This window comes from Berghia stephanieae, chromosome 4 (assembly GCF_034508935.2).
Source record: "Berghia stephanieae isolate SIO BIC M18660-M18661 chromosome 4, UCSD_Bste_1.3, whole genome shotgun sequence".
Taxonomy (NCBI): Eukaryota; Metazoa; Mollusca; class Gastropoda; order Nudibranchia; family Aeolidiidae; genus Berghia; species Berghia stephanieae.
In genome coordinates, this window is record NC_088363.1 from 86,378,303 (window position 1) to 86,403,987 (window position 25,685).

At 38.5% G+C, this 25,685-nt stretch overlaps 1 protein-coding gene across 2 annotated transcripts in view; it reads left to right on the plus strand.

Annotated features, from left to right (window-relative positions):
• The first annotated feature begins 6,447 nt into the window (after positions 1–6,447).
• The window catches only part of LOC144971461 (uncharacterized), a 37,845-nt gene continuing 18,607 nt past the window's right edge, over positions 6,448–25,685 (plus strand). For both annotated transcript variants that reach the window (XM_078912394.1, XM_078912396.1), the window contains exon 1: positions 6,448–6,588. The gene's annotated coding sequence lies outside the window, so the exon portion shown is untranslated. The remainder of the gene's footprint in view (positions 6,589–25,685) is intronic.

Genomic DNA, 25,685 nt, shown 5'->3' on the forward strand with positions numbered 1-25,685 from the left:
ATGTGTACTTTTATAAAATGCTAATATGTACACTGATAATATTATTATGTGCACTTTTCTTTCTGGACAAAATGCACATAAGAGTGAAAATATAAGACATATTATATCTATTTACTTATCGAGCTGATATGAGTTAGTGTATGGTTTTCTAAAACACTTAGTTTTGCCAATTTAAAGATGACTATTTTTTTTAATATTATGTAAAATATGTGTTAATTTACCCCGTGTGGTGTCCGGGGTCCCTCAACTGAGAGGGTCAAGAAGAGCCCAACGCCAAGCCAGCGTGTCGTAAAAGGCGACTAATGGTGTGTGATTCCCCCATCTTTGAGTCACCTGGTCCTCCAGGTTGGGGGTTGGCAAAGGGTTAACACCCCTTTCCGTTAAACTCAAACCGTTACAGAAACACAGACAGAAACCAAATCCTTTTTTTAGCTTGGGCGACCGAAGAGTTTCTGGAATTACAGAATTTATGAAGGACAACAGACAAAGCCGAAAGGACTCTGCTGACCCGATGACGTCTTCGCCAAACAAGCAGTTTCGAATTGCGTTGGAACGTTCGCACCATGTATGAAGCAGGAAAACGCTCTCAAGTTGTGACTGAGATGAGAAGATACAGGCTGCATATACTTGGAGTAAGCGAAACCCACTGGATACAATCCTCAAGTCTGGGGAGGAGATTTTATATTCAGGGAGAGGGGACGGGATTCATACACAGGGAGTAGGAATAATTCTAAGCAAGTTTGCCCAGAAGTCACTGAGAGGATGGGAACAACACGGAGAAAGGATCATCATGGCGTCCTTTACAACACGAAGTAAGAAGATCAGCATGAACATTGTACAGATCTATGCCCCAACAAATGATGAAACAGATGAGGACAAAGATACATTTTATAGTCTGCTACAACAAGTCATTGACAAGTTGCCAAGGAAAGACATCAACATATTGATGAGAGATGCTAATGCAAAAGTGGGACAGGATAACGTAGGTTATGAAGGTATCATGGGACGTCATGGCATGGGAGAAATGAACGATAATGGTGAGAGATTTGCAAATTTCTGTGCATTCAACAGTTTGGTGATTGGAGGATAAGTGTTCCCCCATAAGAGGATCCACAAAGCAACTTGGGTCTCACCAGATGGTCAGACAGAGAATCAGATTGATCATTTTTGTATCTCTCGAAGATTCAGACGTTCATTGGAAGATGTGACAGTACGGAGAGGGGCAGATGTTGGATCAGACCACCACCTGCTATTGGCAAAGCTTAAGCTCCGACTCAGAAAACATGGGACCAGATCACATACAAGAAGAAAATTCGAGGTGAATGCACTTGATGGGGAAAAGATTGAGGAATTCAAACTACAATTGAGTAATAGATTCCAACCTCTTACTGAGCTCGAGGAGGACATAGATGTAGAGTCACATTGGGCAAAGATCAAGGAAGTCTACATAACAACTTGCACGAGGTATTGGGGGTAAAGAAATCGGAACGTAAAGAATGGATAAGTCCAACCACCTTGGATCTTATTGAAAAGAGGAGAACAAGGAAGGAACAAGTGAATGCAAGCCGAACAAGGGCTTCAAGACTGGATGCACAAGAGCAATATCAAGCCATAGCTAAGGAAGTCAAAAGATCTGTGAAGAAAGACAAGGAAGCATTCATGAACAGACTTGCAGAGAAAGCAGAAGCAGCAGCGACAGGAGGACACATGAGAATCCTTTATCAAACTACCAAGACACTTGCTGGAAAATATGGGAAACCAGAGATACCAGTCAAAGACAAAGATGGGAAAACTATTTTTGGAAAAGAGGCTCAATCTGAACGATGGAGGGAACATTTCAACTGCCTTCTGAACAGACCACCACCAGACAACCAGCCAGAAATTTTGCCTGCAAGGAATGAGCTACCAATTAGCTGTGATCCACCGTCGATAGCAGAGATTGTGGGTGCCATTAACAAGATGAAAAGGGGGAAAGCTGCTGGACCAGACCAGATTCCACCGGAGGCTCTAAAAGTTGATGCGGAAAGAAATGCTGAGGCCCTGCACCCACTATTTGAGAGAATCTGGAATGACGGGATATTCCCAAAGGATTGGAAGGAAGGACATCTTATCAAGCTTCCAAAGAAAGGGGACCCAAGTAATTGTAATAATTATCGAGGCATCACTCTTCTTTCTATCCCAGGAAAGGTTTTCAACCGTATTATTTTAGAGAGAATTAAGAATGCAACAGATGCTAAACTGCGGGACGAACAGGCAGGTTTTCGGAAAAACCGTTCAACCACTGACCAGATTGCCTCTCTGCGAGTCATAGTGGAACAGTCTATAGAATGGAACTCTCCTCTTATTGTCAACTTTCTGGATTACGAGAAGGCTTTCGACAGTATTGACAGAGCAACATTGTGGAAAATTCTGGCAATGGACTCCCTGAAAAGATAGTAAACCTCATTAAAGAAATATATGAAGGATCAAGTTTCAGGGTTGTACATGAAGATCAGCTTACTGACAGCTTTGAAATTAAGACTGGTGTCAAGCAGGGATGCTTGCTCTCACCATTCCTGTTCATCCTTGCCATTGATTGGCTAATGAAGGAAACCTCCAAAGGGAGAAGAAATGGGATACAGTGGACCCCCTGGACACAGTTGGATGATCTGGATTTTGCAGATGATCTGGCTCTTTTGTCCCACACCCAGGACCAGATGCAAGCAAAAACCACAATTATAAACAGCCTCTCGGAATCGATTGGTCTAAGAATTCACCCTGCAAAGTCAAAGGTCTTGAGGATAGGTACGCGTCAAGGGGGCAGATCAAAGTAAAAGATCAGGAACTTGAAGATATAGACACTTTCTGCTATCTCGGAAGTATAATTGACAAGGATGGAGGCACGGAAGCAGAGGTGAAAGCACGAATAGGAAAGGCACAGGCTGCATTCACATCTTTGAACAGAGTTTGGAGAACTAAAGATATCTCCCTTCGACTAAAGCTAAGACTTTTCAACTCAAACGTGAAGTCTCTCCTACTGTATGGATGTGAAACTTGGAACGCATCACAGGCATGTATAAGGAGGGTACAGATTTTCGTAAACAGGTGCATGCGTAAGCTACTCAGAATAAAATGGATGGATAGAATAAAAAATGAAGAAGTATGGAAAAGAACACAGCAGAAACCAGTGGGGGAGGAAATAGGAAGAAGGCGATGGAGGTGGATTGGACACACGCTTAGAAAGAATGACTCAACTATAACAAAGAAAGTATTGGACTGGAACCCTCAGGGCAGAAGATCAAGGGGAAGGCCACGAGGAACATGGAGAAGAATTAAAGAAGCTGATAAACAAAGAAGTGGTAAGACCTGGAATGAGATAAAAAAAAAGTTAGCTCGGGATAGAGAAGGATGGAAGCTGTTTGTCTGTGGCCTATACCCTGACCCAGGGTGAAAAAGGCAATGATGATGATGATGATGTGTTAATTAAATTGTTAATGAAATGATTTACTGACCTGACTTCTATTTATACGATTGGGGACGCCATGACCACCTCTTCTATCTTCTATGTCGTGAGATCAGATCCTTCCACCTTTCACGGCCCTCTGTGCCATTACTTATTTACCCGAGCAACAGACCAGCTTCAGCTCTCGCCCTTGGGCTTGGGTCTTGTACATTATAATGGTCGTGTACATGACGTATAAGTTAGACGTATTTTTGGCTAGGGGAATTAGTGTAAAATTGTGCAAATTAGTGATGAAAGCAAAGTAACTTGAGACCACTATTAATCGATGTTGATATAGAACCACATTGAGAAATTCCTCTAACAGTGTTAAATAAAGAGATACGAATCTGCCTATAATATGAGCTATATTAAAACAAAGGGGCGTAATCCATGAAATATTTGTTGACTATTCGGCGCTTTTAAAATATATTATTTTTAGCCCGTCTCAGCGATTGATTATTTTGGCTTAAATAATTATCATTGTTAAAAATGTGACTTTATGTGATATAGGAACCGTAAGGGCCGATTGTTGAACTTTATTATGAGGACTAATAATGATGATTTTGATGAGGTGGTGATCGTGGTAGTGATGATGATGATGATGATGATGATGATGATGATGATGATGATGATGATGATGATGATGATGATGATGATGATGATGATGATGCGGTCCTGGTGGTGGTAGTGGTAGTGATGATCATGATCATGATAATGATGATGCTGATGATGATGGTGATGATGATGATGATGATGATGATGATGATGATGATGATGATGATGATGATGATGATGATGATGATGATGAGGATGAGGAGGAGGAGGAGGAGGAGGAGGAGGTGATTGTGGAGATAGTAGCATTGATGATGGTGGTGGTGATGATGATGAGATGGTGGTGGTGGCGATCGTGGTAGGGATGATGATGATGATGATGATGAGGTGGTGGTGGTGATAGTGTTAGTGATGATCATAGTGTTTGTAACTATTCATTTCGATAATGAAAGACTTTCTTGGTGACGTATATTAACATTTTTAGATGATTAGTATCCAACAACAATCATATATATATAGACAAATGACTGTGGAACATATTTTTCCTGGGAGACTTGAGAGAATTCAGCAGCAGCAGCCTTTTCTAGTTTATTCTGATCTGTTTGAATTATTTTAACCGCGCAAGATAAAGCCAATACCTCGTTGTCAGCTTTTTCCACACACACACACACACACACACACACACACATATATATATATATATATATATATATATATATATATATATGTGTGTGTGTGTGTGTGTGTGCGAGTAATAAATTTATATATATATATATATAATATATATATACAATACACACACATAAACACACAAACACATCGTATACACGTACTCACTTAACATACATGCATGCATATAACGTATACACACACACACACACACATACACACACACTTAACTAAATGTATACACGAGTGCACACGCAACATACATACATACACACATACACACACACGCACGTACGCACACACGTATGCAATAATTTCTGGCATAATCTAATTTAAATACCTCCCAAAGAGATAGGTTTTCAGTTTATTTTTGAATTTATCACGCTGCTTTCAAGTCTGACTGACATTGGGAGTGAATTCCAAGTGATGGGATCTAATTTACTGAATGATCGTTCGCCAAAACGTTTAAGATTAGTTTTTGGAATTTGAAGGTATCATCATCATCATCATCTTCATCATCACTACCACGATCACCACCACCACCTCATCATCATCATTACCATTATTACCACAATCACCTCATCATCATCCATCATCATTATCATCATCACCACCACCATCATCTTCATCGTCATCACGATGACGACCAGCAAAAATAAAATACCAATAAAACATCACCAGCACATTCTCCTCCTCCCCCCCCCCCCCCCCCCCCCCCCCCCCCACACACACACACAATCCTCATACAAAAGCTATAACTACCGGCCCATACGGTCCTATATCACATAAAGTCACATTTTTAACAATTATAATTATTTAAGCAAAAATAATCAACCGCTTACACGGGCTAAAAATAATATCGTTTTAAAACGCAGAATTGTTAACAAATATTTCATGGATTACGCCCCTTTGTTTTATAGCTCATATAGGTGTATTTGCATCTCCCATTTTTACACTGTTAGAGGAATTTCTCAATGAATGTGGTTCTATCATCGATTAATAGTGGTCTCAAGTTACTTTGTGCCAAATTTGGTGCTTTCATCACTAATTTGCACAAGTTTACCTTCATTTACCTAGCTATGCTGCCTTTATGAACGTACTCAGTACACGAAGATTACTGCTACTGCTATCGCGATAGCGTAGTGAGTCTTGGGCCTTGGGTATTAGGGTCACCGCCAGTACAATCTGAGCACACGAGGTCACAGTTTGCCCAAAATCTGCTGCTGATGGCGAAGGACCGAAGATATGATTGGTCGAATCCGTCGGCGCGACACACCCCCACAGCGACACGCAAGTCTCGTGAATGAGTCAGTTCGACAGGGTTGCCAGTTTGGCATTTTAAATGCCAGATTCCAAAAATCTGGCATTTTTGAAAACCGTTTGGCATTAGAAAAATCATTTGGCATTTGGCATTTTCATTTGGCATTTTCTTTTCTTGTATATTATACTTCAAATGACACCTTTTCTCAACCGTGGTGTAGTGGTTTAGCACTCCACTTAGTAGTCAGTAGGTAAAATATTACCCCAACAGGAAATTTAGTATAATTCAAAAAAAAAAAAAAAAAAAAAAAAAAAAAAGAAAAGAAAACATGCAAGCCACCAGGATATGATAGTAATTGTCTATCAAAAGTGAGTAGTTTTCTTAGTGGGGGTGGAGTCAACAGACTTTGGCATTTTTTGAGTGTTTAGGCATTTTTTGAGTCTTCCCCTGGCATTTTGTTGAAAATAATCTGGCAACCCTGCAGTTCGATTGAGGCTACGCTGCCACTAAAGAGACAACGCGAGACAGTCGTGTACCCATTGTGTAGTTATAATTTCACTTGAACCTCCGCTCTCGCTCTCTTTGCCTTCATCATCGTCCCTCATCCGGATCTCTGAATTGAAATGTGAGTAAAACGATATTTATATCATCCTTTTTTTGTGCATAAAATCGATCGATTCTCAAAACCATTGCAGATTTTAAATCCAACTTTTGAACTTCACTCAATATTTTTTTCTTTCTACCCTTTTTTGGTTTACCTTTAAAACATCATGATTCTTGTCCTTGTCTTTCACACCCACCCAAAGGCGGAAGTAGGACCCCTTTTTTACTATGAAATAACCGGTATCACAAGGCGTTTTATCATATAAATATTCGAATCAGATCTGAGTTAAAACAACGATAATTTGTTAGCCTTGGAATGAAATGATTGGTAATAACAAGAAACATAAGCAGACAGACAAGACTCAGTTATTACTGTAAATTCTTGATTAAGCGTTGGACTGTGAGGTCTAAGTTTCTAACACGCATCATCCAATCCAATCAATGTGCACATATTTGCAGGTCTTATTCACGAACGCAATTATGGGCTTGATTAAAAGAATTTGTTTGGAAACAATGTTGCGTTGGTTTGAGAGCATCAGACCTCCAAATAAATACACGTCAATCTAGTCTCTAGATAATCATAATCAATCTCACCGACCTGTAACTGATGATGAACAATGACCTGCCTAAAGAAGAGTGTTGAGAAAATAAAACTAAAGCCGTATATCAGTCTGTGTAGTCTACATTGATCATTTCACCTGCTACCCAATCCCTCCTCTTTTTCTGTTCTCATATTGACTTATTGTGCCTTGTACAACTACAATGACATTCTTAGCCAAATGATTAAGTCATGTGATGATATAGCGCAGATGAACAAAAGCTTTACCAAATTATCAACTAGTTGGTTTGACCACTTTAATCTAAGCAATCAAATGTGATTGTGGTTATAATATAGTGACTTTTTGTAAAATTATAAAAAAGCGCCTGTTGGTGTCATATGAGCTGCTTTTGAATAAAAGTGCGTTAAGCATGGCAAAGCCGTAGAAATTCTGATGTATGTCTGTTTATATAAACCTTGTTGGTCGTTGAAAAGAGGAAATGGGGCAGGGGAAAAAGCAGCGCAAAAAGTTTCACTGAAAGAAAACACAACAAAATTTTAGATTAGATAATTATGTTCTTTGTATTTCTAAGCATTGAGCTGTTAACAGAGAATGTAAAGGTACATAGCATAATGAGATAACTCCTTCAAACATCTTTGTTATTGTGACATTATTGATGGAATGTGTGTGTGTGTGTGTGTGTGTGTGTGTTTTCATCATTGTGTGCGTGTATGAGAGAGATGCACACACTTTCTCTTTCACACACTTTCTCTCACACACACAAGTACACTTACAAATACACACACACACACACACACACACACACAGAGAGAGAGAGAGAGAGAGAGAGAAAGCGAGAGAGAGAGAGAGAGAGAGAGAGAGAGAGAGAGAGAGAGAGAGAGAAAGCGAGAGAGAGAGAGAGAAAGCGAGAGTTATCATGCATGAGAGAGAAGTTTGTGTGTGTGTATGAGAGAGAGAGAGAGAGAGAGAGAGAGAGAGAGAGAGAGAGAGAGAGAGAGAGAGAGAGAGAGAGAGAGAGAACTAGACTTCAGCACATCTGTTACAACTAGGCCTAAATGTTCTGTTCAAAATAAAAACTTGACTTTTAAAATGACAATGTCAAATTATGAATAAATGTTCAAGCTTCTTATTTTGCTTCTTCTCAACGATAAAGCTTTAAACTGTTGATTGCATTGCTCTTTGTATTATCTTATGACTAATAGTACCAAGTTTGATATCTAAATAGAACAAGGACACCATTGCATTCATGGTGGTATGATGATGTTAGAAAGAGATTGTTCTGATAAAATAAATCCTGTTCACTTTCAACATTATAATGATAATGTCTTTAGATAAATGTTATTTATTTAATTTGTATTGTATCATATAATTAGTTTATCAGTTATTGCCCAGATTACATCTCGCATAAAAGAATAGTTCTCAAATTACCAACGTTGAAAGCCAATATTTTTATCTTCTGTAATGGTATTTTAACCATTTCAAGCTTAATACATCAACTCATAAATTTATATTGATTCAAGCTTTGATCTTTGACATGAAGTTTAAGACTCATTTATTTTACTTAAAGCTTTCTTAATATTATAATTCGATCACTTTTCTTTTAGTCATAGATTTAGATGGTTTAGATATATTTTACACATGACGTGTGAAATATTGCAAAATGTCTTTAGGTATGTGTGGCTTTTAAAAATTCTGATTACTCAGTTTAAGGAATGTTACATATTTTTTCTAATATTGGCAAGGAATGGGATATTATTACAATACAAATAATTTAATATCACAATACATTCTGGATCGTCGAGTTCAAATGACAAATCAATTTTGCTCATAATATCTGAAACCTAATACATTCAAATTTGCGAATTGTCATCCGATCTAACCATGATTATATCTCAAACATTCTTCACTTCCATTTTAGCAATATTTCATATTTTTCTATATAAAGGAGATTCTGTCTCCCAATCGTGTTAACACAGGGAGATTTTCGATATCTCTCAAATTTTGCCAATGAATTATATAAACCAAAGCACTGGGACATCATTCCCGGAGTGGAGTTGTGGGTTGTCATAAAATGTTATTTAGCTACTGTTTTTAAATGTATTACTTCAATACCCATCTAACATATTTATTGACAAATCTTCATAGAAGAGATTAAAAGGGTTCTTTCTTGTCTAACCAGTATTAATTTCCATTTGTTGTCTAATAATCCAGAGATATGAATTTATAAGCTATTGGAATTTTAATTCGTTTAGATTCGTTAAGTTGCATATTTATAGACCGGCAAATATGCATCCGGAAGGAATATTTCTACTTTTGAAATGTCACACTCTCGCACACGCCATCAATCATCCTTCATGCTGCATCAATTTCTGTTTTAACCGGCATATTACTTGTGTAACAAGTCAGGGGTAAGTCACCATGACTTCCGGCTTCAAAGCTTCAGAACTGTATGCACGCTATAATATTATATTAACTGTTTATGGATGTATAACATCTGATCTGTGGAGGTTTACCATTATATCATTGTTCACCTGCAGTATTAAATTTAAATATATTACGCGTAATATCAAAGACGTGAGAGGGTTGCGTTGTGTGTGTGTGTGTGTGTGTGTTTTAGGGGTTGTGATGGTGGTTGTAATAAAGACAAAAAGGAAAACAAAACATCAGTTTTTAAAATAAAACACACATACACAAACACACACACATATATACACAAACACTAAGCACGTCAATAAACTATTTAAGAAAAAAAGAACCGGTGACTGCACGAAGGACTTGCCAGTTTGGTTTTTATTTTGTCTCTGTAGCCGAGATTGCAAAAATGTTTTGGGTTGTTTTATAAATTTGCATTATATTATATTCATAACTGGATCCTGAGTCACGACAGGATATGATTCTAACCTTTGGCGTCTCGTGAATTATGGATACACACGTGCACACGCGTGTCAACCTTAACTGACACCTACGCTCAAAAATCAACATGATCATGTCGCGAGTCAGCAAAGTTACATAATACACGCCTTTTATGGCCACCTCTATTCGCAGTACTGCGAATAGTGATTTCCGAGTAAGATCAAAGAGAGAGGGAATGGGGATACCCTCTCATGCGCATAATGAACGGTGCCCCCGTTTCGAGCCGAAATAAGTCCCGGCAAACCTTGTACGCAGAATCCCTGACTACGGACAGAGCTGCACATACGAGATGGAAGTCGGTTTGGACGAATTCAATCCCTCGTGGGGGCGGGGACCTACACTCCTCTAAGCTTGGTGAGAAGTTGCAGGCTTTGATACCAGTAAGAGGAGACACTGGTAGCTGCGAATCGGCTTCGGTCGAGGAGCTGCCTAACGGCCGGTGCGTTACATCAGTGGGGTCTAACTTCCTGTCCTTTATGTCCACGCTGTGGGCAAGAACCCGAAACGGCAGAGCATCTAGTCGAAAGGTGTGTTGTGACGATGCTACCGGGCGGGTTCGCGACGGTGCACGAATGCGGACCGGACTTTGCTGATTGGGTCGATCGTCATAACATAATAGTGTGAACCATAAGAAGCTGCTGCCTCTATTCGCAGTAGTACTGCGAATAATGATGTCTTCTATAGCAGATAGCGGGCGTTTTCGTTATTGGCAGTAGTACTGCAACCAGTAGATATCATTCATTTCAGTTATTTGCAGTAGTAGCCTTCGAGGCTAGAGCATTATTGTATAGAGGATTGGGCGCAAAATGCCGGCACTACCGTGATCTGTCCATTAGACGGAAGAGTACTTCCTCTCAACTTTACCTCAGAGCCATTATATAGCCCATAATACAGCCGGAGGTTTTCGCTATACGGACAGTAACACCCCAGTAACAATTGTTTGGTACCCGTTGGATAGGACTAAATACGCCCAGCTACCCAATCGCTTCTGGGTAGACAAAGAGGTGGGGGGGGGGGGGGGGGGGGGGGGGATTGGCTGCACCATGGCCTACTTAAGTCCTGCAAGTACTATAGTTGCGTCACGGGCTGCACCAAGGCCTTCTATATAGTTACTATATAGAGGGCCTTGACTGCACCCATTCATTACCACTGGTTTCTTTGCTTTTGAAATGAGTGAGTGAGCTATTGGAACTACTTTCTTCTCAGTGTAATAAAAAAAGGAGGGCCGATAATGTGGAGTGAACTTACAGAGTCAGTACCGTTTCTATTCTTTGAATTTAGATTGGACTAGATCGAGTTGGACGGTCAACCATGAGAGTAAACTAGGTCCCCGTTATGACATTCTGTCTTGTGACAAGGGAGATTGGCATGCATTACCTCACTTGATTCAGGTTTATAAAAAAAAAATACTTTGTATGACACCAGTGACGAATGTATAAAACAAACCATTCGAAAAATAACACCCGACAGTGACCTTGAAAAAAGGCAGACATTATGTTTCTCACATTGAACCTCTCTTGTGTCAAGGCAGGGAAGGAGAGAGTTAGAGATGTCATCAGTCTGTATATCATGACATACGCCAGTCGGGGATCACAAATACTATGCCGATTTGTTTTTGTTTTTATTGTATTTTTTGTTGTTTTTTGTTTTTTGTTTTTTTTTTGTTTAAAACAAAAATGAACTGGTTGATTCTTGACATAGGAACTAAAGACAAAATACGGAAAAAAATCGTAAAAATGTGCTTTATGTAGCAATGATGGTGGGATGGATCACCATGATAATGTCATAGCCTCATTTACATTTACCTCACCAATTACCGTGGTTAAGTTGGGTTTTTTTTTTAATAAAGGGTTAAGCGTATTATAAATATGACATATAACAATCTGACAACTGTGATTGGTGTATCCCATAAATCCCATATTATTATTAGCTCGTCACAAATTATAATAACACGATGATAAGAAAGGCCTCACGAGAAGGATGATGATTATCTGTATTCTGATTTTGAGAGTCTCTTGTTTCAAGGCTCTTTACCACCGATGTCACAATGAAAGCCGGATTTAACGTTAATCGCATCCACACTTCTATACATTTAAAAACATTTTATGCTTATATAATTATAATTATTATAATATGGAGAAAAGCAGCGACATATTTAAATTATATAGACACACACACACACACATACATACATACACGTGTGTATATTTATCTTCTTGTCGCGCTTCATTTATTCCTCCGATAAACAATATTATGGGACATAATTTCCATATTCAGAGAAAACATCGGTTAGACGTTCTTTTTATAGTATCACTCATACGTTATCCGTCTTTGTTAATAGCCAGGTTCCTCTTTAGTTGGGTCGAATGGTGGGATAATGTGTGTAAAATTCCTTGTTTAAAGACACAGCGCCATGTGTGTGAAATGCCTTGCTTAATAAATAACGCTGAAACCATAGTCCATATTCTTCCCGATCATTGTCACATATTCGGTCACTGACCACACTCAACATCGTTTGACTTTTGTTACAATACAAGACGCAGCTGAGCTGCCGGGTCACGAACCTGAAACGTTAAAATGGGTATGTTTATAATTTTTTTATTGCATACCAGAAGGTTGTTACTAAATTTACCCTCACCATCATTATCACTTGATGTTCGGATGGGATGACGTTATATCAAGCATGGATGACCCAAATAAAAAAGGGTTAAGACACTAGTTCGTCTCTTTTTACCCACTTATAAGTGTGTAGTGTGTGTGTATTTTTTCGCTTGACATGATTCACGGCCCCAGTCAACAACGAAGGCGGACCTTGCATTCTAAAAGAAATGATGATAACGTAAATAATGATATACCATGGTATAACACTGTACATTAATGCATACCATCATCTTAATACCATACATTGTAAGGCCATGAAACCCTTTTCAAGTATTCCAATGTAATTGTTGTGTACCCAGCGTGGCGTTTGTTTATGACATGAATACCGTGTTTTAAATAATTAACAACGAGCTTTTTTATATTATATAGCGTAATATCCACTAAAGGTGTTCAAAGCGCTTTACAAGGGGTCCCTAGCCAACAGCAACACTTAACATGTGTATCATTATTGATATTAAAAACAGACGACATGTCGAAATAAATTGTAATCATACGCCCCATAAGATATCACACCATTGTTACTATTTCCGTTCTTCCTGACCTTATCCCATAGGGATGAAGCTTGGAACTGGTGCCTGTTGCCCGATAAGACAACGAGCTTACGAGATAATGTAGAACAAATTGGATTGCCTGCCTTTAGTGTCGGGGAATCACAAACACTCTTTGGGTTGAAAACAACGCTTTTCTTTTAGGCTCTTGGTAGGTAGAATGTTTGATTCTGTAGTATCTGTATTTATGGCCGGATAGCTGGAATTGTTCTCCCTTTGAATAGGGAAGTTCTGTCCCCCTCTCCCCACCCCATGCTTCCACCCGCTCTCTTGTATCGTTTCTTTCGGCATCAATGTGTTGGCTTTGGTAAACTTTTGTTCCTCCAAATTGTTCTTCGCGATCAGTGACAACATAAAACATCAGACGTAATTTTTGGATGGATTATCTTTAGGTAGATAATGTCTTACGATACCGCGCCGAAGTGCGTACCATTTACTTTTTCTTAAGCTGATACCAATCCGACTTTACCAATCCGGTATAATTATATATTATGCGTTATCATGTCTGATTCATCCCAACGTGATACCGGATCGACGTGATAAGTCACAAATGAAACATATATTTTTGCTTTTAATTTAGACTGAGCACTTTTGGAAGGAAGGGACCCATAAAACTGTGAAGCTCTTTGTCAATCGCGCACATAATATATTACCAGGTTCTCACAGTATTAGATTTTCATGACATTATTACTTCCTGTGAGATCGGTCAATGATGTACAATGAGACAAGACAGCGTTTATCAAAAGATCGCCTGATCGATGTCAGTATACAATCTGTAGTATGGAAGATAGTTTTAATAAAATGAGTCTAATTTTTAATAACCACAATATCTCAATGACAACAAAACATAAGGGTTTTGTTTGCATATGTATGGTCATTATTATTATATGGCTGTGAAAGCTGGACAATTAAAGAAATTAGAAAGAAACTGGAGGCAACAGAAACGTAGTTTCTTAGAAGGATGTTAAGAATCTCATTGAGAGAGAAGAAAACTAATGAAGAGAGCAAGCTGAAACTAAAAGGTTATTAATTCGTACAAAAAGAAAAAGACAAATGCAATTTTTAGGGCACCTACATCGACATAAATGTATTGAACATCTTGCTCTCACAGGAAAGATAGAAGGTAAAAAAGAGTAAAGGTAGACCAAGAAAGACATATTTGAATAGTTTAAACAGCTGGGTGACAAAGAAAGAGAAGAGTAAGAAAACTAAATTGACAAGTTGCTTGAAATAATAAATGCATGTCCTGCCCATTTATTATTAGCAGTATTATTTAGATTATTTCAATCTATTGCTTTCTAAAAGGAATATTTTTTTATTTTTTTTTTTGGTCTTGGGTTGCTCCTTATATTCGTGCTGTACTGTATACCACAGGGCAGGTTGTCTACACACTTGACTTTTTATCAGTTGGTATTTGCATTGTTCATTACGAAGCTTTACGTTCAGGGCCCGTTTTCATGAACGCGGACTAGATTTAGTTATTTACTAGTCTATCTAATAAATGACTTGCTAGTCTCAAGCCTAAGCGGAGCAAGTGACTAATTAAAATAAATCGGATTTTATGAACGCTTTCTAGTCTCTTGCCTAGAATTGGGCTTTGTAAGGACGGTAAATAGCGTCATATACATACCAAGTGTCGCAAGCATCTGTATAGGTGTCGCTGGTAGCAAGCTATTGTTATTTTCCGTTCAGTTTTACAGAAACCGAGTTAAACTTCTGCTCGACAGGCCTTACTTTGGCTCTGACTCTGAATGATAGTCTTCACCCATCTCCACTGAAATTCGAACCCTCGAACATCCGGTCCAAGGCTCGTTCGCTCTGTAAATTAGTTGTCTGATTTCGTTCTAAACACACCATCAAATGTTCCTAATGATTTACCACCGGTATCTCATTGAAATTATCTCTAGGTCTAATCTGTCTCTGGTAATTATTCATTACCAATAATATAACGCCTGTAAGTTCTGCATAGACATAATATATTGCTTGATATGTTGGCGCGATATTATTATTATTATTATTATTATGACCACCACCACCACCACCACTAAGTGAGCTATCGCTATCCCTCCAGATGTATCAGTTTAATGGTATTTTCAGGTTCAATGACTGCTGCTGGTTTCAGCGTTATTTTTAACATGTCTGGGTAGTCTTTGTTCAGGCCTTTATTTTTGTCTGTGTACACATTGAGAGGTAGTCAAGTATTACGCACTTCATCAATAGGACCGAAAATCCGCTATTTAAGAGGCTTGTTTGAATTCAAGCCTTACAACAGACCAGTGTTTGGGTGAACTCAAGAATCTCTCTCTCTCTCTCTCTCTCTCTCTCTCTCTCTCTCTCTCTCTCTCTCTCTCTCTCTCTCTCTCTCTCTCTCATCTATCTACTATCAATCTATCTATCTATCTATCTATCTATCTATCTATCTATCTATCTATCTATCTATCTATCTATCTAAGAATAGATTTATATAATATACAACATAGGTGTCATTTTCAGTTCAAAATTGGCATCTCTAAAGCATAATATTCCATCACTTTAATGTTTCGATTTGTAGAAGAGCCGTGGTGTCGGTGGCTCAGCGACACGGTGTCTTGTCCTGACAGATGACTTGTACTGTATAAAATGGGTCAAATTAATACTAAGCTGCTAGAAGCTGTGGACTGTAAAAAGTAATAAATATAATAGCTTCAAAACAAAAGAACTTAATGTCAAACACGGAACGTTTCGGGCTTATAATCCTTCTCAACAAAAACAAATAAAACATAAATACATTACTTAAACTTAAGAACCCAGATAGACCGTCATCTAGGTTTTTACGTAGTAATATATGGCTGAAGAAGGGTTTTGAGCCCGAAACGTTTGATGTTTGGTATTTTGTCCTTATTTGAATCAGTTTTATTCTTTTTTTGGTTATTACTTTTTGTATGAAATGGTATTAAGTTTTTATGGCCAGCTAGAGGAATAGATTACTTTTTGTGAACCGTATTAAGCGTGTTTTTTTTTTTTTTTTTTTTATCTTAGTTATTGCAATGTGGATGTGGAGTGTTGGCTTACCTATCCATGTACATCGGTGTCTATGTCTACGTATGTTTCATAATGTTACGGACAAACGACGACCCCGATTTAATTGAAAAAGGACCTTACGATAATACATTTTACACAGCATGAAACCATGTGTCTGTAGCTGTCCTTTGTCCTTCTCGTCTTGTCTCTTATGTTTGCCATCGTTTTTCTTGTTGGTTTTCCCTTTCCTTACTGTTTATTTACTGTCTTCGTCTACTCCCCTCCCCTCCCACCACCTCCCCTCTAACTCTCTCTTTCTCTTTCTCTCTCTCTCTCTCTCTCTCTCTCTCTCTCTCTCTCCCTCTCTCCCTCTCTCGCTCTCTCCCTCTCTCTCTCTCTCTCTCTAATATCCCGATAGGGCCTCCCTGCAGCACGACCAGTATCCTAATCTGTTGAAGTGGCCCATGTCATGCCCCGGTAGTTTAACCCTTTCCTTACCAGCCATTTTCAGAATTTTCCCCAAAAATTTCACACCCACCCAACACAAACATAGTTTTTTTTTCTTATTCAAACAGGGAAGCAACAAATACATCATATTACGAATACTATGGATCAGCAAAATGAACTCTATAACACAGTGTCGCGTTTTTATAGCTATTTTTCTTTGAATTGTGTGAATTACAATTTACGATTCAACTGTTCCCAAAAATGTCACACCCACCCAACACATAGTTTTTTTCTCACTCAAACAGGAAAGCAACAAATACATCATATTATGCATAATATGGATCAGCAAAATGAACTCTACTCTTTTATAGCTATTTTTCTTTAAATTGTGTGATTTACAAAAGAAATCTGAATGATAAAAGTTTTGGTTGGATCCTAACGAATGTGTGACGATTTTCCAATGGTTGGCAAGGAGAGGGTTAAACCAAAATGACGAGCTGTCAGTTTAATGCAAAGAATTTACTTCCTAAAAAAGAGTCCTGATGTGAGATGGGAGTGACGTTAGTATATCGAGACTTGGCTAGCTTATGCTCGCGTACTTTTTACTTTTTTCTTTTCTTTTCTTTCTTTTTTGTTTTTTTTTTTCTTTCTTTCTTTATTATTCTTTTCTTTTCTTTTTTTTTTTTTTCATTTGGCCAAGAAAAAAGAAAATTACTTCAAATATCACTTGATATGGTAAAAAAAAAGTCTAAAAACCCGACTCTATCAGTTTTAACACCTTATAAATTGATAGTTTAATTTGGAAAATAAAAAGAGTTTTCTGGCCAAAATGAAATAAGTGATTTGGCAATGTGCTGTGGAATGTATGATCGTTTTGTCGTTTTTTTTGTTTGTCTGTTTTTTTTTTTTAACTTGGACTTTGTAAAACCGGCTGACACGTGTTCTCTTTATCATCCGATATCGATAACGCCAACATGTAGTTTTAATTTGATAAATACGATTGTTGAAAAATTGTATAAAAACTCTTATTTTATACGCCCATTTTTTTGAATAATATAGTTATTTCAAAGACAGTTTGTCATAAGAATCAGTCCCAAGGGAAAAAAAATCTATATACAAATATCTGGCGGTTGCAATGCTGCTAGATATGTGTAATATCACCTCACAGACGTCTTGTTCCATTCCACAGGTTAAGTTTTGCTGTTGGTCTGGGACCATCGTCTACTTATAGTAGTTATAAGAAGTGGCTGTCTGGGACCCATCGTAAAGTGTTTAGAGCATGTTTATTGGATTTTGCTATTGCTCTCGCGTTTAACCCTCTCCTTACCACCTGGAGGAAAATCGTCACATTTGTTAAGACACAAAATACATTATTCAAATGTATTTTGTACATCACAAACTTTGAAGAATGATCTTTTTTGAATTAATATTAATAGGAACATAAAGTTGTATTGAAGAGAGCTTGTTTGAGTTTTTTTTTAAATCATTTTTTCTGCTGAGTAAACCTGCCATTTTGGGAAAATACTGAAATTGATCGGTAAGGAAAGAGATTTTTGAAAATATTAAACATAAAAACTGTTCAGTCATCGGTGTATTAGAAATTTGGCGTGGTTGATATGAGCCTGACCATGGCTACCTTTCAATTGAGTCGATCGGCTGATTTGAAAGAAGGTTGGAAGGCACGAACCAATAAATTATTATATGAATGGGATGACATAAAGAAAATCAGAAATCACCCTACTTTTACCGATTCAATACTGCGCGACGTGTTAAACCATTGGCAGGTCGTAACAATGTGTGTGTGTGTGTGGGGGGGGGGGGGGGGGGGGGGGGGGGAGTCTTGTGTTTCAGGGTGTTCAGAGGGGTCGGAAACAGTCGGAAATTCACTGTCCCAAGTCAGGTTTTTTTCAACTTGGCCGGATTTTTCTTCAAAAGGTAGGATTTTAAAGTCCGAGAATTTGCTGGACATCCTGGTGTTTTATATATATATATATATATATATATATATATATATATATATATATATATATATATATATATATATATATATATATATATATATTGCCTCTGTAATCTGATACTAAATAATGTGTTCAATGTGTGTGATCAGCGACTGTTGTTTACCCCAGATAAAAATTGATGTCACCAGTCATTAAAAGTGCATTGACCTACAACTACACGCATCGGATACAATGGTCATGTTAATCCGTTAACTAACTCTGGAAAAACACGTATTGAACAATGTTACCAGAAAACTCGTTCTTCAAATACATTGATCGATTTAAATGTCCCTCATCTTGGCAGCAGCTGCTTCTAATGGTGCTCATACTACTATGTTATGACGATTAGACTAATGACGATCGACCAGCAACGTCTATAGTATATGAAGTCCTAGCGATCGACCCAATCAGCAAATTTTTTACCGCACTCGTGCACCGTCTCAAACCGGCTTCGTCACAACACACCTTTTTCAACTAGACTCTCTGCGGTTTAATCTTAGCAAAGACTCACATCTGGGAGTTCGCGAAATGTGTGATTGTGTGTGTGTGTGTGTGTGTGTGGGTGGGTGGGTGGGTGGATGGGTGGGGGTGCACAGATAACACGTGGGGGTGTGAGTGTTACTTTACAGAATCGGGCAGTTAATTAATCAATCAACATGATTCAATATTTGTCGCGTCTGCTTCGACAACACACTGACAGACACTTTTTGATTCCTCAGCCTCCCTGCCCCCGCCCCCCTCTCCTTTTATTTTTATATTTTCAAAACATCTTATTTTTTTAATTATTATTATTTATTTTTTTTTGTCGTCCCAATTCTTTTTTCAAAAAGGGGTTGAGTTGCTTCTCCTGGGTTGTTTGTCTTTTTACTTTGCTTGACTGAGCCTTTGGAAAGTAAAGTCATTCCTAGATGGTAGTCATGTATTGATCGAGTGAAACGGGCAGTATCATGGCCTACTAGAGAGTCAGTACTATAGGGAATGAGATTAGCGGAAGAGTAGCGTCCCTTGATTGGACATCACCCATAGTCTGTGACGTCACCGGCGGAAAAGTTATTAAAGAGAGAACGTCATGTTGGTTGTGCGCATGCGTCTCTCGTCCTCGCGGAAGCTAATCTCATTCCCTGTAGTTAACGTCATGGGCAGTATTAAATATCAGTATTTCTGATAACATGCATTATGATTCAAGACTTGTCGAATCCCTTTTTTTTCGATATTGTTATCATATCAGTCAAGAAGATGGGCTGGTCGCCCTTTTTGCGTTTGTCATCATGTTTTGTTAATATTCTGTTTCTAAAAGGGCACGTTGTAATCGGATCAGCATCGTGGAATGTATGTTACCTTGCGTTGTTTGGTGTTTGCGTGCTGACGAAACTGATAATTAACGATGTTTGCTTTTATTAGAGAGAGAGAGAGAGAGAGAGAGAGAGAGAGAGAGAGAGAGAGAGAGAGAGAGAGAGAGAGAGTCGTCATCAAGCGCTTCATGACTTCATTATCATAAAAACACTTCTAAAAATGTCATTTGATTTTGATTGTTGAGTTGCAATCAGTTCTGTGTTGACCGAGTGCCTAAAATTTGATGACTGAGGGAGAATACATCAAAAGCATGACCAATACGCTTCAACAGTCGTGACGTCACTTCCCCCGTAATGACGCAGAGGAACTTACTAACTGGCTCTAAACTATCGGAACAATGGCGGACGCCCTTATGAAATACTTCTCCGACGAGCATAAACGTGTATCCAGGGGAAAAAAAACATTATAAATCTGATCATGTTTTGAATTTTATACATTCCGATCACAAGACGTGTGAAAAAGTTCTTGCCAGGATGGAGAATAAAAAGTACCGATTTTCTTTGTTTAGAGCCAAGCTGCTCGTTGCTAGGCGACGTGACACCAGACTATTGAATCCTATTTCATTATTTGCGTATTTCTAGTTATTCTTTCCGATATGACTAATGTAATGTCTCCACCTGAAAGAGAAATGGGTTGTTTTCATATTCACGTTCGACATCATTTAATATGGGTCTTGTCACCTGTTACAAGGAATTAATAGCTTTGAGTTTTGGCACGCCCACAAATCGTATTGGATTTTGTGCTATATTGTTTGAGTATATATCCTGTTATTTTTCAGGTTGTCTGGTTGTTGTTGTTTTTTTGTTTTTTTTTTAATTTATCTGAAGCCTTCATTGCGTGAACTTATGACAATCCCAGTCAAAACGGGAGGAGGGGTGGGGGGGGGGGGGGGGGGGGGGGTTACCCTTGATGTCATATATCGTTTCTCTTTTCTATCCTCATATTATATGCTGTTAAGTCGTATACTGATAAGACACATCTAACCAAGTTAACTTGCGAGGTCCCAGGTTTGAAGGTTTTTGCCACGATGAGGATCATGGTTTGTATTTCACACTTTTGTGCTTTATTCTCATGTCATAGTTCATTTCCTGGGTGGGGATCCTGACCTCCCATAGCGGGCAGGGAGGTACATACTGCGTCTTCTATCCCCTTATATCTGTTTTCCAACATGCTTTCTATCTTTGTCTTGGAATGAGATTACTTGGTTTTTTCCTGGCCCTGGTCGGAGTCCTAGCTGGGAGGGAAACAGTCAAATGCATAGTTATTGTTTTGGGAGATGATATTTTTTTTCCTTGTAAATCATCTCTCTGTTATGTATTATTGTATGTGTTATTTTTAATGTATAATGTAAGTATTTGAGTGTATTCCTCTTTGTTGGATTTTGTGCTTGTGTCCGGATAAGACTTATAGGTGATCTCAAACTAAGTAAATTGGTGGTATGCTCTTGGAATCTACATCTGATCCCTATTTGTTCCCAGTTCCCCTTTGTCTTACTTTCTCTTGAGTGCTTTAATTGTAATTCTAGAACTTTTTACTATCCCATTTTCTTCCTTTTTACTGGCGCTGATATAACCTAAATGTGTTGCAAGCGCCGTAAAACCCTTAAAAACATAAAAACAACAATAGTTCATTTCGTCTTAATATCATTTTTGCTGTTGAATAATTAAAAAAAAAAGAGAGGCTGAAGACAGCTGATGAATAATATCTATATAGATAGTATGACGATGACGTCAATCGGGTCTTTGTTATTTTTGGTTTTTTTTTTCTTGTTTTTTTTTACCATCCGCGTTTATGCGTAATTCTCACTAAACTGTATTAACCGGACTATAAACGTTTAAGGATACACATAGTTTTATGTATTGGTCCGTTATACTTCCGGATGGCAATGTTGTGAGCTTCTTAACCAAGCGCATACTATCTATAGATACTATGACGTTGACGTCAATCGGGTCTTTGTTATTGTTTTTTTTTTTTTTTTTTGCCATCCGCGTTTATGAGTAATTTTCACTAAACTGTATTAACAGGACTATAAACGTTTAAGGATACACATAGTTTTGTGTGTTGGTCCGTTATACTTCCGGATGGCAATGTTGTGAGCTTCTTAGCCAAGCACATGCTATCTATAGATTTGATTTTTTTCTTTGGTTCCCATTTATAACTGGATATATCCGACATTTTTCGTACCAACGAGATTTTTGTTTGTTTTTGGCTTGGTTTAAATTTTGACCCGAGGAAAGAAAAAAAAATAGCGCTTTTGGCATTATTCAGTATCAGAAACTGAATGCCGCTGGCTTTATTTGATAACGCAACTTGTTACAGTCTCGGTCTCATCGTTGTAAAGGAATGTTATCAAATCACCTCAATATATTTCTCCAGTCAGATCTGTAAATGTTAACGATATAGGTTTATGTAGAAGAGTATGCTTTATTTTATGTGTAGGGGAGGCTGGGGTGAAAAGTCACAAATTGCACTTATTAGGATCCTGTGGCAATTTATAGTTATTAGGAACAATGATAATGTACCAGAAACATGTTCAAAACTACAGCGAATGCGAGCGATCTATATTCATGTTTTCGCCCAACCGAGTCATCGACCACGTGATTTGTTGCTGTCCAAAGATTGGACATTTCTGAACAAATGTAAACACGCTGCTTTGTTTATAAAAGTTGTAAACATACCCATGTGTCAAGCTGAACACAATGACCAATCGTAATGTTGGATAGTTTAAAATCTGTGAACACTTTTCACTATGTAGGTCACTTTGAGCACATTTTGCAATGTGACCAATGACTTCGAGCACATGGAAAGTTAATATAGATCATGCCCATTGTGTACAGAGCCGTTTGGAGTTACTGACTATGCACGGTATGTTACTTATTATTTTTCCACGTTGTTTTATAGCTGTCGGGCTTCTAATCTAAAATTCAGGGAGATTCTCGTCGACGCATATAAAAGCATATAATTTGTGGGGCTATGTGGTCTTGTGGTATGACACTCGCTTTCGGATCGGAAGGTCGTGGGTTCGAGCCTAGCTCGTCGCATAGTTGATTCCTTGGAAAAGGCTCTTTACTCACATTCTCTCACCATACTCAGATGTAAAATGAGTACCTGGCAGCGCTGTCTCTGTCCGAAAAAAATTGTAATAATATCGCCTAACAGGCGTCATGTCCCCCCCCCCCCTACATGTTAAATGTTGCTGTTGGCCAGGGACACCTTGTAAAGCGCTTTGAACACATAAGTGGATATTGCGCTATATAAAATCTCAATTTTGTTTTTTAATATTTAATTTATATGTTGGTCGTCCATTATCTTGAAAGGAGGACCTCCCTGTATTGTATTGTGCATTTTAAAGTCCCACTTGAACTTGTTGAGAATAGTGAAGACTGACAAGATTACACCGGAAAGGGAGATGGAAGAGACAGAGGAGGAAAGAGAGACTTGACATAACTTTCTATTATAGATAGGATGCGCTTGACTACTCATAATTCTCACCAAACTGTATTAACCAGACTATATATAGTTCTTAGTTGACGTCACTCAGTTCTTTGTTATTGTTATTTGCCATCCGCGTTTATGAGTAATGCTCACTAAACTGTATTAACCTGACTATAAACGTTCATGGATACACACAGTTTTTTGTGTTGGTCCGTTATACTTCCGGATGGCAATGTTATGAGCTTCTTAGCCAAGCGCATACTATCTATGAACGTTCAAGGGTACACATAGTTTTATGTGTTCGTCCGTTATGCTTCCGGGTGGCAATGTTGTGGGCTTCTTAGCCAAGCGCATACTATCATTCATTTGTTTTTGAATATAATTTAAAGCCTTGCGGAGTAGGGAGGCGAAAGGAGGGAGGGGTCGGTGTGTCACTTATGATTTACAACAGCAATGAATACGAGGGAAATGAGAATGGGCTTGAAGTTGATGTGAGTGCCAGGGGGGAGAGGGGTATTTGATTGAACTGGATTTACCATTCGATAGTAGTAGAGGACCTCTGACTACATATCACAACAGTACATAATATCTAGTGCCCCTGGTTCTTCACCCTTTCCACCCCCACCCCCCTTTTCCCCCTTACCCTTACGTATTGTCACCTGCCGTGTTACCTCATACCCTTTCCCTGTAGCCAACTTGACGACTTTGTTTTAACTGGGATCTAACTGGAGTCAAGTCATGTGCTGCGACAAGGGCAGTGGTGAGAGCTATAAACAATTGATTTGGGAGATCTTCATTTTTCGTGCTAATCATATCTCTCTCTCTCTCTCTCTCTCTCTCTCTCTCTCTCTCTCTCTCTCTCTCTCTCTCTCTCTCTCTCTTTCTCTGTATATATATTATACATATCTTTCTCTTTCTCACTCTGTGTGTATGTGCGTATTTATAGTGCATTTGTGTGTGTGTGAATAAATAATGAATGAATGAATAAATAATAAATATTGAAAGTTAACACTATCTCTCCCAGAACGAAATGTTCCCCCATGAGTCACGTTGGTTCAATCAAATAGATGCGCCATGGCTTTATATTACTGCCATACACTGGAGAGAGAGAGAGAGAGAGAGAGAGAGAGAGAGAGAGAGAGAGAGAGAGAGAGAGAGAGAGAGAGAGAGAGAGACATACTTTTTCTTTTGGCCTGAATTTTCCCTTACTTCAGATAAATTATGAAGACTGACTCATCTTGTCGGAAATATCTACGTACACACAAGATTTCTGTGAACTCTTAATTCAGAAAAGTGAGTGGAGCAGGCACTTATGTTGATAACAACAAGAAATGACGTGAGTAGGAAAGTGCCAGAAGACTAGATGATACAAATTTCACGGCGGCGATGGGGGTCCGAACCCGCGACCTTACTGGTACGACAACTCCGCCTGGCCGGGGAGAGCGTGACTCTACCGTATGAGCTATCCAGAGTCGCGCTCTCTCCGGCCAGGTGGAGTTGTTGTACCACTAAAGTCGCGGGTTCGAACCCCCATCTCCGCCGCGAAATTTTTATTTTCTATTGTCTTCTGGCACTTTCCTACTCACTTCATTTCTTGTTGTTATTTTCTGTGGACTCGCAGGTTTGAAAATATTTTATTTTTATTTATTGATGTGAAATAATTTTTTTAAACAACCAACACTGAAGGACGTTTTGTCTAGATACGTGTACCACATTATAAATAGAATAGACATCTAATGGAAGTTGACTCAAACTTTTTTTTCTTTTCAATTGAATATTTACATAATGCTTTAGCACAGTCGTGCCAGATTTACCAGGGCGTCAATAGGGAGTGCATAACACACCAAACAAACAAACACACACACACACACACACACACACACACACACACACACACACACACACACACACCTCTTTCAAACGTCGAAGGTTTCCGTTGCAAAACAGCATTGAAAATATTATATCAAAGCCGTAAAACAACTTTGACTGAAGTAGTGACAAGTAGAATGCAATCTTGAAAAGGAATCTCTCTCTCATTGTAAATCTGAATGAATGTGTGTTTGAAGTTGGGGATGAATGGTGTAGTATGGCGTATGGAGCTTGATAAGCAAGTCGAAGCGTTGTGTGATATTTGATCAGTCAGTCGCCTCCAAATTAATCGTATCATCTATAGATAGAATGCGCTTGGCCAAGGAGTTCACA